The 546-nt window shown below is 31.5% G+C and overlaps 1 long non-coding RNA gene across 1 annotated transcript; it reads right to left on the bottom strand.

The window, feature by feature from the left end:
• Positions 1-241: 241 nt before the first annotated feature.
• Positions 242-540, bottom strand: LOC105460137. Its single transcript, XR_975780.1, has 2 exons — positions 425-540; positions 242-323 (listed from the first exon to the last, which is right to left on the bottom strand). It is a non-coding gene; the product is annotated as an uncharacterized LOC105460137 (long non-coding RNA).
• Between the last annotated feature and the right edge of the window lie 6 nt (positions 541-546).

Raw genomic sequence — 546 nt, 5'->3', positions numbered from 1 at the left:
GTGAACGATAGTTAATATGGTTCTCTTCAGAACTCAATATTATTACCATCAATGCTTGCGAAATTACATGTATCGGCAAATTGATTGAACAAAATCTAGCTCGACATAATAGACAATAAATCGAATAAAATGTTGATAACATTATTTTATATGTAATTATTACATTTATTTATTTATTCGTACTTCATTTATACAATTAATTATTTATAATGTAGCAGAGATATTGAAGCACGATTACATATTTTCTTAATTTGTCTATCTTCTTATTTAACCCCATCAGTTCTTCTCTATCCAGTGAATGAATCGACGATTAATTTGCCCAACTTAAAAGAGAAAAGAAATATATCAAATAATTAAATTTTAGTTTAGTAAAGCAATATTTTACATCAATATAAAATCAAAGAAATTTTGATATTGAATTTACCGTAAGAAGTAGAGCAGGTAAACCAGGTTTAGCTTCTGCGGAAGCTTCTGCGAAAGCTTCAGCTTCGGCCGCAGCTTCAGGCGCAGCGTTAGCGGAAGGATGAGCTTCGGGCAAGGGACTAG

This window comes from Wasmannia auropunctata, unplaced genomic scaffold (genome assembly GCF_000956235.1).
Source record: "Wasmannia auropunctata unplaced genomic scaffold, wasmannia.A_1.0 LD327815.1, whole genome shotgun sequence".
NCBI lineage: Eukaryota > Metazoa > Arthropoda > Insecta > Hymenoptera > Formicidae > Wasmannia > Wasmannia auropunctata.
The sequence above is the reverse complement of the archived record's forward strand: the minus strand, read 5'-3'. Positions and strand labels throughout refer to the sequence as shown.